At 33.6% G+C, this 18,599-nt stretch overlaps 1 long non-coding RNA gene across 1 annotated transcript in view; it reads right to left on the reverse strand.

The window, feature by feature from the left end:
• Window positions 1-12,244: 12,244 nt before the first annotated feature.
• LOC140471691 (uncharacterized) overlaps window positions 12,245-18,599 on the reverse strand; it is a 61,406-nt gene continuing 55,051 nt past the window's right edge. The window contains exons 4-5 of the long non-coding RNA XR_011957198.1: window positions 14,279-14,348; window positions 12,245-12,559 (exon numbers count right to left, since the gene is read on the reverse strand). This is a non-coding gene — a long non-coding RNA (uncharacterized lncRNA). The remainder of the gene's footprint in view (window positions 12,560-14,278; window positions 14,349-18,599) is intronic.

Here is an 18,599-nt window from a genome sequence, read left to right on the forward strand (position 1 = left end):
TATTGACTTAGATTCCAAAGCTATTCCTGAACTCCCTCGGGCCTCTCAGGATACCTTATCAGCTGGGAAATTTTGAGTTCTGCTATTCATTATATTTTATTTTATCAAAACCAATTACTCCTCATATTGTTCACTGTCTTAGTTATATATGTACAAAGAAATCGAAAAGACAGTTAATTTTAGCCTACTTGCTATAATATTAGCAATATGACTTGTGTTATAAAGTTCGTTATATTGTGTAAAATTATACAGCTACTCGTTCTTTCAGGACTTTATAATTAATGAGCAGTCAACATCATACCGTGAAGTTAATTCCTAAAACTAGCTAACTTCAAATCTCGTTCTAAATGCTTTTCTATAATGTTTTTAGTCGGCATTGGTTACATATATCAAACTTACATTGCAAATTTCCCCTATTATACTCAAGAATCTGTAATTAGAACCTATGTTTAATATTCTGAGTTACTGTAAAATAATAACTATATCTGACAAACGAACTCTTCTGTTATCATGATACCTGCTTAGTGAGTTAACTGTGCTGCACCCTGCAGCTGCTGTTTAGTCATTTACTGGGACAATTATCCTTTCATTTATGAAGATCAGGATTGGTCATTTGTCTGTATGTCGGCATGCTCTTATCAAGAAATGTCAGGAATGCTGTCGTCCTGGCGTTGGAGTAGGTCCATTGGTAGTGTGCTTTCTTTTAATTTAAGGCTGGAACAGAATGTTAATCTAGTTTATCACCCCCTGACACCTTGTGTTTTAGTTCTAAGGTAGGCTGCCTGTTTTTGATTGTCAGGCATTTTGTACGAGCCAATTTGGACCATTCTATTCCAGGTGGGGCAGGCCATGCCCAGAACAGTAAATCAACTAAGATTCAAGTATTGAAATAAAAATCACCATTCGCTACCATTGGTTTCTGTACAATGCAATACGTTTACGTTACTGAGCCTTATTTTCACACTTAAAGCTAGATATACTGGATTTGATCAATTCTTAAATATTAGATATAAGTAACAATTAATCTTAAAAACATTTCATAGCAACACTTAAAAATGGTTAGAAATCTCATATAGCTGCCCTTCATGTGTAAAAATGAGCAGCATTTATTGGATGTAAAATAATCAGACGTCTCGTAATATGTAAGGCCGAATATTAATCCAATGATTTCTGTGAACATTCAAATGAGAAGGGAACAGATATTATCTGTGAGTGTTGGATAAGGAATCATTAATTAGTTTGTGTTTGTGTTATCCTGGAATAAGAGAACTATTATTATTCTTTTAATATTGACACTAAGAAATAATGGATAAAATTAACATGTGAATTTGACGAAGTTTGTTACAAAACCTAAACTGAATTACTATGTGATTTTTGGAATGGCAATGAATTGATAATTAATTTTAGAACTTTGGCAAAGAAAATGATTCAATATTTCCAAATGGATTTGCTCTGATGTTGACTAGATATTTCTTCATTCTGGCATGATGACATGGAAAGACATTAGACATTCAGTGAACGTTGATCAGAAATGGTTTGTCATTCACAATTCTCAGATCTTCAAGATTTCTATCCTTGGTTTCTCTACTTTTCTTCTGGAGAAATATAATATATAATAAGAACAAATTCTGCATTGTATTTAATTCATGCAATTTTTCATATCATCAATATTTAGACATTTGAGTCAGAATTATAATGAAAATAAGTCAATAAGGAAGATTTATTTTCACAGAAACATACAGTCAACAGCATTTATCAACGTATTTGTTTCAATATTGTCTCTGAATAAACAGTTAAATACGTTTAATGGGGATCTGTTGACAATGTAATCAACCACAATATCATTTTTATCATAATTTTTGGATTGGAAATCTATCAGAAAAAAAATCCTATATTCAGGACTTGCTTCATCTCGATACATGTTGCACGTAGTATCCTCAGGCATAAGTAATAAGGTGTTATCAATAATCTGGGAAAGACGTAGTGTGTAAATTATAATAAGGTGTCTCTTACATATGTTTGGATCTGGTGAGACTGTGATGTTTGCTATGATTATTCATCCTGAGCACAATAAGACACGTACAAATTGTTTTTCACCGACCAGTAATTAATGGTCTTGAAGACCATTACAAGTACTTTGATTTCAATAATGTTGAGCTGATTTCCATGATCTGGGAAATGTTTCACAACATTTACCAAAATTCTGGATTCTAAACATTCAATGGGTTTCGTGCAAACACCCTTCACTTGTCCTCATTCTCAAGTGAGGTGTCTAATGCTCAGGCACTGGCTGGAAGTCAAGGTGCCAGGAAGTCTGCTTCAACCTCTCCAAAACACAGTTCTTGGGCTGGTTGTAACAGGATCTCCCGAACCTTTGTGAGCTCTTTGACCGGGCTTTCCACTGTTTTCTGGACCTGGTTACTTTGTCTACTGTTTCCTTTAGTTTGACCTTTTTAGCTCTGCTTTCCCCAACTGTAGGAATATTTAGAATGTTCAATTATGGGCCACAGGTCACTTGACCTTAGCGGACAGGGAAAATATGGTTCACGTATTGTTGTAATAACGAATTGAGAATGAATCTTTGCATTTTAACAAATAAAATGTTTCAATTTTATCAGTGGTTTACAATGACATTGATTAGATAGTCATTAAGAGAGATCAACTGACAATTATAAGCTATTTGCAGGATTATTGAATTGAAAAAGGATACAGACGTACAGAGATTTTTTTGGAAGGCATTGCTTTTTCATTCTAATATCTTTGTTGCTCAAGAGATCTATGTAGCTGTTCATTGGTTCTCTTGTCCAGATACTAATTTTATAATTCACATCGCTTTTATTGTGCCCGGAGTTTTGAGATTTGTATCAGATTAAGAAGAAGTCGAGGAGCTAATAAAATTAGAACTTGAGTGAATAGAAAGCACAGTAAATTTAAATTACAGAGGAAACAGAGTATTTGCTCCAAATAAGGAAATATTTTTTATGTCGAAAGTGTGGTGGTGGAAAAGCACAGCAGACCAGGCAGCATCCAGGGAGCTGGAGATTCCTGATGAAGGCTTATTCCTGAAACATGGTTTCTCCTGCTGCTCAGATGCTGCCTGACATTCTGTGCTATTCCAGCACCACATTCTTGACTCTGATCTCCAGCATCTGCTTTCCTCACTTTCTCCAAATATTTGTAATGGACATGAACTGAAAATGTTAGCCTCGGCAGTTGAACAAAACCAAATTTACACTTATTTGTGCAATATTTGGACTGAAAATTGTTTGTGATCATGCAACACATCAGGACATATGAACACCTCTTCCGTTAGAATCCTTTGCCATTCATAATAAAGAATAACCACTGCTTTGAACAACCAGAATCGTGTGTAATTACTGAACTGAAATACCTGAGAACAACTTCTGCATTTATTGGAGGGAATGATAACCAGATCCTTACTGTGGCAGTGGGGATTGATCTCAGGAACAATCAGATAGTTATTCTGATTATTCCACTGAACAGTAAATAGATGGTCATGAAGACCTTTGTGTGGCCTCATGTTTAGTGTTTTGTGTGAGCAATGATTTAAAAAATATTGAGATATTTTACAAGATTTAGGAACACTGATAATCAAGTGTTAAAGGTATTAACTAAAGTCAACTTTTAAAAAGTTAGAATTGCTGAGAGAAATGCAATTAAACTATTGTAGAATCCCTGTTAGCACAGTGTGGTAACAGGTCATTTCGTTGAAAAAAATGACCCTCCAAAGAGTAACCCACCCAAACACTTTCCCAACCATATTCCTCTACTTTTCCTGTTGACTAACACACATCCCTGAACACAATGTGCAATTTAGCATGGCCAGCTCACCTAACCTACACATCTTTGGATTGTTGGAGGAAACCACAGCAAAGTCACATAGACTTGGGGAGAATGGGTAAAGTACACAAAGACAGTTACCCGATTATGGGATCAAACCGAGATCCCTGGCACTGTGAGGTAGCATTGTTAATGACTGAGCCACTGTGCAACTATATGCAATAAGTAAAATCAGTGAGAGGTAAGCAAAGACAAATTTCAAATAAACACCCTCCGCTATTGTCAAAGCACATAAAATTTACATTCAATACGAATAGATGAATGGAAAACAAAAAAAACTCCAACAATTCATGAATGAAAAATAATTAGAAATTTCATTTGATCAAATGTCATTCCAATATTTAGATGAATTGCAATTTTTAATAACAAATGTAGGTAATGAGCTGACTAATGAATAATTGGAAGTGGCATATGTTTACTTTACAGACAAAGAAAGCGACTTGTTTTCTCTCCTTGTAACACGGCAGAATAACAATGTGAATGTCCGAAATGTTTGAATCAAGCTCTTTCGAACAAAAAACTAATCACTTACAATCACTGAGCCATTTCACCTTTAAGACCACAACATTCGCAAATATTTTTCAGGAATTTAGAACCAGCAGAACTAGTTAATTTCTTTTCTTGGGAACCCGAAGAAGAGAATAAACAGCAGATACTGTGAAGAAGTCATTCAATACGAACATTCAACTGAAGACAACATTCCTTCTTTCTAAAAATGTTCAACTTTCAAAAATTCAAAATTTATTGTCATTATTTAATGAAATAATAAAGAGATGCTGATGCTTTTTCATTGGATTTTGTTGCATGAAAAATGCTTAAGTCTTAAGTGTTAGCATTGAAGTGAAATATATTTACATTAATACAACTATGTTTCAACAGGTAAAATAAATATTGATTGTTACAATGAATGAGAGATTGTACAGTGCAATACATATGAAGAATTAACATGATTCAATATTTCAAAAGCACTTTGCTGTGATGTCGATTGAGTATTTATTAAGATCAGTGAACTAAGGAATAAAACATAGTAGCTAGCTTTACGTATTAAAGAAAAAATGAGACATTCAGTAATTATTGAACAAAATTCTTTTCTGAACTCAAAAATATATGCAATATACAAATTGCGAATTTCTTTTCACTGGATTCCTTGTAGAGATAGTACGTTGATTAATATTATAATCAAAGTGTCAGAATTAGGAAGAGAATTAATAGATCATGAAAATGAGCATGAAAATAAACAAACAATGAAGTCACTGCTGGGTGGTATATAAAGCGATTGTAATAATTGTGTCATTATTGCACAATGATGAATAATGTTGGAATTGAAACAACAAAAAAATCAACACTTCTTTTCTTACAATGCAATGAAAGCAATAATCATTTTGTAGCATGCATGATTGGAAAAAGCAGTCTTTTAATATGACATACAGTGAAGACTAACCTTTTTGCAAAACTGTAAGAAGCTCATAAATTCAAAATGTAGCGTTTGTTGAATTTGCAACAAAATGGTTATAATTTGAATTGTCTTTTGCACACACACAACAGAAGAGGAGCTTAAAGATTGTTAGAATATTTTTAAAAAATGTTTCCAGTGTTATTGTATTACAGTCACTATCCATGATAAATTAGAATTATTGGTTTAAACAACAAAAATTTTCATTAACGACGGAACTGAAATGTAAGATATCAAATGCATTTACTGCATGGACGAGTAAACAAATGCTTACTGTTGTCATTAGTCTCAGGAACAATAAGATACTCAGGTTATTCCACTGAACAGTAATTAGCTGATGATGAATATCTTTGTGTCGCTTTATGTGCACTGTTGTGTGAACATTGACTTCAAGAAAATTGAGATATTTACATGAATTAGGAATAGATTGATATTTGGGTGTTAAGGATCTTATTTACGATTAGACTTTTTAAATAGTTGATAGAATTGCTGAGCAAAACACACTTCAGACATCATGCAATAAATGAGATAAGTGATTGTGAGAAATGAAGTTCAGTCACTTCAATAACTTCAGTCTGGAACAAGACCTGAATCAGTAGTATCGTTTATTACGCTGTTGCAAGAGGGGTGTGATGTCCACTGTCCACAAGGCACACACACACACTGAATTTAACGAGTACACAATATTTATGTAATTCGTTTCTCTTCCTTCCTCCTATTGCTCGTCCCCTGTTTACATCTATTTCTAATCTAAACCGGCTGTTTATCTCTGAACTCATCCAGCCTCGTCCCTGACAAAATGTTTATCTCTGGCCTCATAAGGCCGTTTGACCACCTCCCTCTGTGGTCTTATTGTTATTTATCCTTCTTCACTGCCATCTGTTTCCGTGCTAACCAAAGCATAATTTCTTTTTATTCTTTATTTACACCGAGCCTTATGACCTTTTGATGGTTTTTTTTTTATTCCTGCTGAAGCGGGAAACAGATGCTTGTAACTGTACAGGCATATATAGCTTATCCTACACCCCTCTCCTCACAGCACCTTAACTGTTTGTCTATAACATCTACCATTATTTGCAGACACATTTCATTCTTGTATGCACATTTTAGCTAATACAAAAGCAATAATATATTTCATTCACATAGTTTTCATTCTTGTTAATTCGGCTCTTGGCTGAAGCAATTATACATTGGTGTGAGTTTATTTACCTTGAATAAACAATTATGATTGCAGAAGTAACGCTGCTTTACATATAGCCCACAGTGATAAATATGCAAAGTCAAATTTCAAATGAATGCACTTGGATATTTTCACAGCAGTTCAATCTCACATTCAATATAAATAGATGAGTGGAAAACGAAAAACAAATTTCACACAATTTATAAACAGATCAATAATTAAAAATGGATAAATAAAAGGATTTGGCATTTGTTTATTTGACTGAACAAGAAATTTATTTTTTCTCCTCATTTTTATAGCACTGGAGCATCAAGTTCTATGTACTGTTTGAACTCAGCTCTTCAGAACAAAAGAAAATCAAATATCATTACTTTGTATATTTCATCTGTATGACTGCAACATTCTCAAATATTTTCCAACGAATATTGATTGAGTGGAATTAGATACATTCTGTTATTAGTGACCTGAAAAAATAAATAGCAAATACTGTGATTATTGGAATGAACAACAGATGGAAACATATCTAATATTAAATTGAAAGGCAACTCAATTGATTCTTAGATATTTTCTAATCAACATTCAGAGCTGCTCTGGCACAACTCTGTGCAAGGTGGGAATTGAAACTGTGCCTCCTGGTCTGGTAACAGAGACATTATCAGAGCTGCACAACATTCCTTCATAATGTTCCCAACCAGGCTGGGCAGGTCTACAATCAAATGCTCACTGTGGTTACTCAAGTGAAAAATAATCAGATGTTTATTGTGATAATTGGATTGGAATTAAATGGATGGATCCTGTGTGTAATGTACTTAAAATTAAATAGTAATTTACAATAATGATGGGAATTAACAGATGTCTTAATTAAATATGATTTTATGATAATTTGTGGAATGACAACTTGACAGATTTGTGTGATTACTGTAAATTGATCAATAAAAATGAATACAATCATTCTACATGTTCATAATAGTTTCTCATTTTATAAAATGCAACGTAAATTTTGTTTGTTCTACATGTAACTTGGAACAAAATGATGAATTGGTCAGTCAATGGGACTATTCAGCTGAAGACAACTTTCATTGTTTCTGAAAATGTATGGTTTCTAAGAAGACACCATTTCCTGTGATTGTTTAATGAAACAAGAAAGATGTCAATCCTTTTTTTGTGTACTTCAAAAAAATTCATCAGAATTTAAATAATTGTGCACAAGAAAAATATTCAACTATTATTGTGATTAGAAGCACAATAAATGTTAACATTGAAGTGAATTACAATCAAATCATTTCAGAAGTGTTTCCAAGTTTAAAATGAAAAGCAATATTCACAATGATTGAGAGATTCTACATTGCTAATTCCTTGCAATAGTTATTATATGGAACCATAATTCCACACTTACAATCTTTGCCAAATTGAACAATTATTTAATATTAGCAACAAATTGATTTTAAAACTACTATTAATGAATTTAAGAATAATTAGGTATCTCATCTTACTATTCCACTGAGTAATGTGCAGAAATGGTAAGAAATATTGCAGTGTAAAGTAACTGGTGTTCTTTGAATATCAATGACTGTGATCTATCAAATGAGCAAAAGTCAGATATTTACACAGGATGTCGCAAGGGCAGTTATTAGTCTTTTTTTGGGTGTATTGGCCCGACCAAACAGGTTTTTATATTGTAGCATTCACAATAAGAAATATGGAAAATATTAATAACACATTAATGTAGACTTCGTAACAAGCACAAAGTGCTGCGTAATTATTGTAATTGTTAATTGTTTCTAGAATATTGATAGATAAATTAACTTAATATTTTGAAAGCACTTCGATTGTGTCATAATTAAGATTGATAAACAGAAAATTAATATATAAAAAGTCACTTTAATAATTATAAAAAATACTCTGCAACAATTGACACAGTTCAACATTGGGTTTTTTTGTTGAGTCATGTTTATTTTTTTAATTTTTATCGTGATAAATGTTTAGACATCTATGTCAGAATAAGGAAGAAAATAATTAGACCGGGAAAGTGAGTACTATTGTGAACAAAAGGTCAAATAAATGACATTTGGTACAGAAAATTATTTTGCACAAAATGACTGATAATTATGTAATTATTGTTCATTGACAACTAATGCTGGAAGTAAAAGAAACAGATTCTAACATTTCCAAAGCAGGTTTTTTTTTCTTATAATGAAATTAAAATACAAATCATTTTGTATTGATTTGAAAAAGTGTCATTTAATGTGATATTTGAGATGAAGAATCGTTTTTTCCCCCAGTGTAGTCTTTTCAATAATTTAAAATTTCGTGTTATTTGAGCTAAAAAACAAATGGGTGTACCTACATTGTTTTCTTGCATACAAAAGAAGTAAAGTCAACAACATTTTTATGTTTCGTAGAGTTAGTTAGCAAAATGCATTGAAGCTATCATGCATGAAGTGAGATAAGTGAGAGAGAGACAAATTAAATGTTCAAATGAACACGTCGATATTTTGAAAGCATATCAATCTTATGAATTATGAATTGGTGGATGGAAAATAAAAACATATTCCTGACAATTCAAGAATGAATAGTAATAAGAAATTTAATTTGTTCAAAGCACATAACAATATTTAGATGAATTGCAATATTTAGTTACAATTGTAGGTGATCAACTGACCAATGAATAATATGAAGTTGCATTTGGTTATTTTGCTGAAGAGGAATTTTGACTGTTTATTTTTTCATCTTTATAATACTGGAGAATAAGTATTTATGTGCTTGAAATGTCTGAACTAGGTTCTTTCAAACAGAGAAAAAAAAAATCAGTGAGTATCATTTCTTAGACTCTTCCAACTTTAAGATTGCAACATTCTCAACTACTTTTTCAAGGAATGTTGAACTAGCAGATATGATACGTTTTATTAGTGACCTGAAGAAAATAAGTAGTAGATATGGTGATGATTGAAATGCACAGCAGATTGAAGTATATTTCATGTTGTTTTGAAAAGCAGTTCAATCTATGCCAGGTATTTTCTCATGAATATTTGAAGCTGCTCTGACACATCTCTGCTGAAGGTGGGAATTGAAATCATTCCTCCTGATCTTGTCGTAGAGACACTGTCAGAGCTCCACACGGACCCTTCATAATGTCCCCACCCCCGGAAGGGTAGGACCATAGTCACATGCTTACTGTGGCAACACAAATGAAAACGAATCAGATGTTTATTGTAATAATTTGTATGGGAATTAATTACATATTTTCTGTGTGTAATGAACTGACAAAATGAATTAGTAATTTACAGTAAAGGTGTAACAAAGCAATAATGACTTTAATTAAATATGAATCTCATGATGATCCATGATAGGAAAAAAAGCCTAATCATTTGCTCATTGTACACTGATGAACAAAAATCAATCAAATAGTTCCATATGTTCAAAGCAAGTTTTCACAGAATGAAAAGAAAATTAAAATGCTTTTGCAACATAAATGAATAGGAAAATAAATGAATTAGTCACACAATACGACTATTCATCTGAAGACAACTTCCCTTCTTTCCCAAAATGTTCAAATTCCCAAAGTTCAAAATGTACTGTGACTATTTCATGGAACAATGTTAGGTCCTTTTGTTGTACTTCAAAACATCACAAGAATTTTAAATTATTTTGTTCCATGAAGAATGATTAACTTGTATCGTGTTTATAAATACAGTAAATGTTAACATGTAAGTGAAACATAATTAAATCAATTCAACTTTTGCTAGGGTTAAAATAAAAATTGATATTTACAACACACACTGCAAATCTTTACATTATTTCATGCATGAGCCATAATTCCACAGATATACCCTGAACTATATTGGACAATGATTAGATAATAGCAGCAATTGGATTGTCAAAGTTCTATCAGTTAATTTAAGAATACTGAGAAATCTTAGTTGATTATTTCACTGAACAATGTGGAGAAACGTCCAGGAATTATTCTAATGAAAAGTAATTACAGTTTTCTGAACGCTTCAGGCTGAGATTACCGTGATCATTCAAATGAGCAATCATCAAATATTTACAATGAGGCATTGAATGGGAAGTCATTGGTTCCATTATGGGATCGTTCAGCTGAACAGTAAATTGATTTTTATATTGTAGGGTTCGTACTCAGAAACAATTGATGCAATTAAAATGCGATTCTCACTATATTTGTTAGAAAGATTAACTCCAATAATTGTGCAATTATCGTAATGGCAGTGACTGGAAAAATAACATTATAATCTGAAAAAATAAATTGATTTAATATTCTAAAAGCACTTTGCTGTGATGATTATTGGATATTCATTAAGAGCGATAAACTGAGGAATACAATATCATGGCTAGCTTTATGGATTCACAAAAATGATCCATTCAGTTCTTATTCAGTAGAATTGTTTTTGGGTCAAACATGCAGGATTACAAGAATGACATGTTACCATCCATTGGTTTGCTTCTTGAGACATACTTTTAATTTATATACTTTTGATCATGACCAATGTTTCGATATTCCTGTCAGAAGTAGGAAGTTAATAAGTATATAGTGAAAGTACGTATGACAGTGAACATAAGATACAGGGAACTTCCATAATTTTGTGATGATTGTACATTGATAAATAACTTTGGAGTAAAAAAAGTAAATCAACGTGTTCAAAGCAGTTTTTTTGCTCATAACAAATTGAAAATTAAAATAATCCTTCTGCAGTGCACATGATTTGAAAACGCATCAGTCCCCAGTCACAAAAAACATCGGGGCGAGACAATAAGACCCTTATGAAGGGGATTCTACTCAACAGGAATTCGAGGACCTTGAACATCTTCATGTCGTTCTTGCAAAGAACACTCTTATTATTCCTAAAGTTTTATTATCGTAAATATTTCGACATTTGTATCAGAACTAGGAAGAAAATGAGAAGCGATTCACATGAGTATTTTCATGAGTGAAAGTCAAAATAAATTTACAGTGCCATCTTTCATTATTTTCTCTGAATAAGCAGATAAAGATTTTTAAGGTGCAAGCTCAAAGTGTTTTCACCTACAGTTGTACGAAGCCAAAATACATCATTTTATTTTGCGATACTTCAACTGGATTGGAAATCTGCTATGTATGCTGACGTTAGTGTCCTCGTTCATTTGTAACAAGCATTGTTATTGTTTTTAGTAAAATATTTCGTGTGCAATTACTGAAGTGAAATATAAGAAATCAAGTGCATTTATTGGATGGAACTGCTCACCAAATGTTTATTGTGGTTCTTGTTCTCAGAAACAATAAGATACTTACTCAGGTTTTTCTCTGGAGCAGTAATTAGATGACCAGGAAGACATTTGTGTAGCTGTGTGTGCCGTGTTCAGTGAGCATTTTTTTTCAATTACAACTATATTTTAAGAATATAGGAAGGGATTAATAATCGTGTGTTAAAGATCTTAATTAAAGTCATATTTTCTTTTAAAAATTACGAGAATTCCTTTGTGCAACAATAATTTGGAGATCTCGGTATTGGACTAGGGTGGACAAAGTTAAAAATCACATGACACCAGGTTATAGTCCAACAGGTTTATTTATAAGCACTAGCTTGAAAGGCTATGGCTCTGCATCTGGTGATCTGGTCTCTTAGGAGAGACACTACTAGAGATACACAAGTGCCTTTCATTATCGTCCCAACAAGGAAGGGTGGGATTATAATCAATTGGGATTACTCAAATGAAAACTAACCAGTGTTTATTCCGAGAATTAGACTGTTTCTGTGTAATGGACTGAGAATGAAATAGTAATTCACTATAATAATGGTACTAAGCACATATGCTCTTACTTACAAATTAATATCAGAATAATGGGAAGAAAGATAAATCGACATATCATGAGCTTATTGTAAATTCATAAAAAATACAACTGCTGAATACGTTTAAAGCAGTTTTTCTTATAAAGAAAAAGACAATGAGAATGTTTAGCAGTCGGACGGAATCGGAAGAAAAGGTCATTCACTGTGACTATTCAGCTGCAGACATCTTCTCTTCCTTCCACAAATGTATAACTTGCAACAATTCCAAATGTATTCTGACTGATAAAGGAAAGAGCAAACGCCTGAAAATTCTATTTTTTTTTGTTTACAAAAAAGTCACAAATTTAAATAATCTTACTGACATCAGAATTACAATAAATCTTTGTGTTGAAGAAAAATATAATCAAATCAAATCAAAATATACATCGATATTCACAATAATTGGCAGAGTGAACACTGCAATATCTTTCCATCAGTTGATGTACTGAGCCATATTTCCACTTTTCTATCCCTGACTGGATTGATCAATGGTTAGATATTAGCAATAAATCAATTATTAATATGCTGTCAGTGAACCGAATATTAATGAGAAACTTCACATTGCCGTTTTAACGAGCAATGTGTCAAAATAAACAGTAATTATTGGTGAAATGTCATTAGATATCACTTAATCGATGAGGCTGTGATTACTTTGATTGTTGAAATAAGTAGCATTCCAATATTTCCAATGAGCATTGGATGGAAAATTGATGCTTTTTGGTGTAGAGCTGAATTTTTTTTATTGTAGCATTAGCAGAAATAATCAATGGATTAAATTATGATGTGCATCACACCTTACTGAATATTTTCAAGTTTTCTAAAAGGTTTCTAGTCCAATCTTCAATTTAAAAAGGGTAATTTTGGCTCAGCACATCAGTAACTGCAAACATTTTCAACACATCTCCAAAGTTATTAATCTTATCATTCAAAAAAACCCAAAAAAATTTCCGCTGTAAATGTCCTGGACTCTATCTTTAGATTATAGTCAAGTTTGTTCTCTACTTATTTTCTTCCTATTTCTGACACCAGTGGCTAAATATTGATTAGATTAAATGTCATATGAGTGAGGTATTAGTTTTCTCTGAAAGATGTGTGCAGCACAGGAATGGGTCCTTTGGCCCGTAACGTTGTGCTGAATATAATGCAAAAGAAACTCATCCCTTCTGCCTATCCTTGGTCCATATCCGTCCAAATTATCTCAATGAACATTAAATAGCCTTAATGTATCTGCCTCCACCACCAACCCTTGAAGTTCATTCCAGACACCTACCACTCCCTGTGTAAAAAGTAAATGTCCCTCACATGCCCCTCGAACTACCCCCCACAACCTTAAATACATGCCTCATAGTTTTGACGTTTCAACTCTGGGAAGAAACGTCCTGACTGACAACCCTACCTATGTATCTCATGATTGCATAGACTTCAATCAATTCTTCCCCTCAGCCACCGCCACTTCACAAAAAAGCAGCCTCTCCAAATCCAGGCAGCATCCCGGTAAACGTCCTCTGTGCCATCTCCAAAGCCTCCATACCCTTCCTGAAATGTGGCAAACAGAAGTGAATACAATACTTTAAGTATGCCTTAACCAAAGTGTTACAAAGTTGCAAAATGATATCCTGACTCTTGTAACCAGTTCCCTGACCAATAAAGGCAAACCTGCCAGTTGCCTTCCTTACCACCCTATCTACTTGCATGGACACTTTCAGGGAGCCATGGTCTTGAACGCCAACATCCCTTTGAACAACAAAGCTGTTCAGGGTCCTGCCATTAACTATCTACTTTTCTTTAATATTTGAGCTCCCAAAGTGTGACACCTCACACTTGTATGGATTAAGCTTTACCTTTAATTTCTCTGCCCATAGCTGCAGTTTATCTTTTTCCTGTTGCATTCTTTGACAACCTTCTACATTATTCACAACTGTACTGAACTTTGTATCATCTGCAAGCTTATTAACTCACCCAATTAGGTTTTAATTCATGTCACTTCTATATATTTGTATCGTAACCAGAAGGGTTCCAGTACAGATCCCTGTGGAAAAAAGACAGAAAATGAGGGAAATGTCTTGAATAAATGTGTTTTTTTCAATGACAAAACAATTCTGATGAATAATCTCTGAAGTTGTGATTTTTGTTTTAAATTAACCCAATATTTTAATTCTCAGTTTACTAATCTTAATGAATATCCAGTACAAACTGCTTTGAATATATTGAATCATTTTAAGCGTTGAGTTCTAACATTAATTATTATTTGATTGTCATTTCAATTCTCATATCATCATGAGATTCACATTTTAGTTGAATCCATTATTTCTTAGTGCCAGTATCACGATGAAATATTAACATTCTTTTCAGGTCAACACACATGCAATCAACCAGAGTTTTCTCACCCAACACTCATAGTAACTATCTCATTCTCTTTCATTTGAATTCTCACATTAATGGAAGGATTATTAATCAGCCTTATCAATTAAGAAATGGCTAATTATTTTTCACTTCAATATTTCAGTTTTTTCAGATATACTGCACAATTACATTGCAATAAGGATTTTCTTATCAACCTTAAATTTGGTTTCAGCCATTTTAAAACTAATTATTACTAATGTCTAACTGGTAATCATTGTTTAAATGCAATATATCCAGCTGTCGATGTGGAACAATGGCTCAATACATCAACTGACAAACAATATTGCACTCGACAATCTTTTAATCTTAGCAAAATAATTTTCAGTATGGAAGCTTAGTTGGATTGACTTGGCTGTGAGCAAAAATACATTCTGAGGAAGGGTCACTGGACCCAAAGTATTAACACTGAATGCTTCCCACAGATGCTGCCAGACCTGCTGTGTTGTTTTCCAGCAATTACTGATTTTGTTTCTGAGTTCCAGCATCCACAGATTTTTGCGTTCTTGTACTGATTGTTTTTCACTTCAATGCTAACATTTCTATATTTCTGATTATTACAAAAGAGCTAACTATTTTTCACATTAAACATTATTTAAATTTCATGTGATTCTTGTGTACACAAACCTGAATTTACAAATGTTTGATCTATTCTTTTACAATAAATCTTGAATTCTTAGAAATCACAATTTTGTGAAAGTGAGGAAAGTTGTCTTTTGCTGAGTAGTCACGTTGAATGGCGAATGCTTTATTTCCAATTCATGTGAGTTACAAAGCAGGTCAATGTTAATTTATGTATATGAATAACTGCTTCAAACATATTAAATTATTTGATTATCATGAGACTTATATTTATTTAAGATCATTGTCGCTTCGTTCCATCATTACGAGAAATTAGGAATTCTTTTTATCCATTACACACTGGAAGTGTCTAATATAATCCTAGTCCAATTATCACGATAAATATCTGAGCAGTTTTCCCTGTGAGTAACCACAGTAAGTATGTGATTATAGTCCTGCCCTTCCTGCATGGGAACATTATGGAGGGCTCTGGTAATGTCTGTACAAATAGACCATGAGGCAGGCGTTCAATTCCTACCTTAAACAGAGATGTGTCAAAGCACCTCAGAGTTGATTAGAACATATCTAAGTGTCAATTGAATTACTTTTCAATCCAACATTTTCTCAACTTGTATCTGTTGTTGATTATAATGGTCACAATATCTTGAATTTATTTGTTTCAGGTCACTGATTAAAGTATGAATGTTATTAAGGCGAGGGGGAAAGTTTTAAAAGGGATCTGAGGGGCAACTCTTTTCACAACATGTGTTTGGCATATTGAGATGAGCTGTGAGAGGAAAGGCAGCGGCTGGTACAATTACAACATCTAAAAGACTTTCAGACAGTTACATGGATAGAAAACATCCAGAGGGATATGGGACAAACACAGGAAAATGGGACTAGTTTAGTTTCGGAAACCTGGCCGGAATGCCAAGTTGGGCTGAATGGCCTGTTTCCGTGCTGTATCAGTCTAACTTTCTACAATTCAAACTTGACTGTGAAAGGTAAAGGAAAGCAAAAACGGGTATTAATTCTATTTTGTGTCCATAAAAAAGTGACATGAATTTTAAATAATTGTGTCACATGAAATAGTTCACTCTTACTGTGATTAGAAATACAATGAATGCAAGCACAAAAGTGAAATATAATTGAATTAATTCAACTGTGTTTCCATGGTTAAAATAAAAATTGATTTGCACAATGATTGTGAGTTTGTACACTGTAATATATTCACATCAGTTCACGTACTGAGCTATTATTGCACATTTATACCCCTTACTGAACTGAACAAGAGTTACATATTAGCAACACATAGATTTTTGAAAATATATCAGTGCACTTCAAAGAAGGAGATATTTAATGTTGCTATGTGACTGTGCAATGTGTAGACATGAACAGCAATCACTGCAGTGAAAAGTAATTACAGTTCTCTGAATTTATAAGGCTGAGATTACTGTAATTATTCAAATGAGCAAAAGTCAGTTTTCAAAGCATGTTGGATGCAAAATCATTGGTTCCATTGTGGGATACTTGACCTAAAAAAAATAGTATTGATACAATGGATTAAATGAAACAATGGATTAAATTAAAATATGGATCTGACTATACATGTTAGAAAGACAAACAAATTATTCTGTAATTATTATAAGGATAATGAATTCATAATAAATGTTGTAATCAGAACAAACAAGCTGACTCAACATTTTAAAAAGCACTTTGCTCTGATGTTGATTAGACATCATTAAGATCGGTAAATTGAAGACTAAAATCTAACAGCTGGATTGATGGATTGAGGACAATAAATGAGCCATTCGGTAATGATTGAAAAGAAATGACTTTTGCTCAAAATGCAGACAATACAGAAGTAATGTATTTCATTCAATTAGTTTACATGTAGAAACGTATGTTTTTAAATTATTTAATTTTATCCTGATCGATGTTCAAACATTTGTGTCTGAATTAGGAAGAAAATAAGGAGATAACGAAAGTTAATATTAGAGTGACCACAAGATACAGTCCATGACATTTGATAGAAAAAGGAATTTGCATAATCTTGTAATTATTGAACATTGTTAACCAATTAACTCCTCAGGTACTGAAGCAGTCCAACCCCAAGAACAACAAGATCTAGACAATATCCAGATTTGGGCTGACAAGGGGCAAGTAACATACATGCCACACAAATGCAGGCTGCGACCATCACGTATAAGAAATGACCTAACTACCATCACTTGACATTCAGTGCTGTTACCATCACTGAACACCCACTATCAACATTATCCTGGGGATAATCATCGCTCAGAAACTGATTTGGTCTCACCACACAAACACAGTGGCTACAAGAGTAATTCAACTCCTGGCTCCTGAAAGCCTGCCCAACAGCTACCAGGCACAAGTCAGGAGTGTGATGGAATACTCCCCACTTGCCTGGATTAGTGCCACCCTAACAACACTCAAGGAACTGATGGCCACTTCCATCTCGAAGGACAAAGGCAGCAGCTAGATGGAAAGGCAACTACCTTCAAGTTCCCCTCCAAGGTACTAACCCACCCTGACTTGGGAATATATTGCCATTCCTTCACTGTCGGTGGGTGAATGTCCTGGAAATCCCCACGCCAATGGCATCATGGGTCAACCCACAGCAGGTAGACTGCAGCGGTTCAAGAAGACAGCTCTGCACCAATTTCTCAAGGGTAACTCGGGACGGGCAATAAATGCTGGGCTCAGCCAGTGACACCCAAATCACATCAAATAAATATTAAAATAATGTCTGCAAGATAAAAACAGCTTCAACACTGTCCTAGCTGCAGTCTCTGCCTCTTCTTATTGACAAAGATAAAAGGTTACCTTGCTCAACTTTCTCCTCAGTACAGTATTCCCCCCAGCCCTCTCTTATACCAACCAGCAGCATTTCCATCACCAGCAGCAACTCCGCTTAAAATATTTTGTCAGTAACTTTTCATTAACTAGTTACTTCAATTACAATGCAATCTCTACAAACAGACCAAGTACTTTTTCGGCAACAACAAATTTTCTAACAACTTTTCTTGATCTCTCTCTGCCATTCTTTTTGGTTATATGAGGTAGGGAGGGATTGGATCACCACAGTGATGTAAGATATATGTAACACAGTGAGACAGGAAAGCTAGTATGGCTCACGTTGACTCTTAGACCCCACACAGTGGAACAACACATTCACTGCATAATAAACACAATACAACATTTCAACCCGGCGTAACAGTAATAAAATGTGGATCGGTTGGACAGGCTGGATTTGTTTCAACCGGAGTTTGGGAGAGTGAGGGGTGACATGACTGAA

This window comes from Chiloscyllium punctatum, unplaced genomic scaffold (assembly GCF_047496795.1).
Source record: "Chiloscyllium punctatum isolate Juve2018m unplaced genomic scaffold, sChiPun1.3 scaffold_154, whole genome shotgun sequence".
NCBI classification, from domain to species: Eukaryota; Metazoa; Chordata; class Chondrichthyes; order Orectolobiformes; family Hemiscylliidae; genus Chiloscyllium; species Chiloscyllium punctatum.